Source organism: Austrofundulus limnaeus, unplaced genomic scaffold (genome assembly GCF_001266775.1).
Source record: "Austrofundulus limnaeus strain Quisiro unplaced genomic scaffold, Austrofundulus_limnaeus-1.0 Scaffold752, whole genome shotgun sequence".
Lineage (NCBI taxonomy): Eukaryota > Metazoa > Chordata > Actinopteri > Cyprinodontiformes > Rivulidae > Austrofundulus > Austrofundulus limnaeus.
The window spans coordinates 1-631 of NW_013953154.1; positions in this window are offsets into that span (position 1 = coordinate 1).

Below are 631 nucleotides of genomic sequence, written 5' to 3' on the forward strand. Positions count from 1 at the left end.
GAGTAGAAAAAGATAAAAAGAGATCTTGGACCATGTGAGGTGGTGTTTGGAGAACATTGTTCCAGCCGACCGGTACATTTGTTTCAGTCAGGATTTGACAGACGGGGCTGAATCAACTCCAGGCTTCTCCTGATCAGCTCAGCACTCTCTGTTCTTTTGTTTGAATCCCCTGGTGGCATTCAGGACAATTTTTAGCTCCTACCCAGGCGGGTAGTGAGTATAAGATGACTACATCAGCACTCAGCTTCCTCTTTGGTCAGTTTTTCATCGGGAGGCTGAAAAGTCATCGGTTCTGTTTCAGTCTCTGACATGACTCCAGGTAAGTTTTAGACTTTCCTTCCTTCCTCTGACACAAGTCAAGGAAAGTGAGCAATGCTGATGAGCAGCAAAGAACACGACAACATGACGAATCAAAATGAGTCATTAAAATGAAGGAAACAAAGAAAAGCAACAGCAACAAAACTAAATTCAGCTGTGTCTGACAGAGAAGCAAATACCATGTTAACATAAATCATAACTGATAATAATAAAATATAACAGCAGGTAGATAATCAGCTCAACTGATAAAAGAAAGTGAAAAGGTGCACAAAGAGAAAAACAGTGCAGATAAAAAACTTGGAATACTATAAGT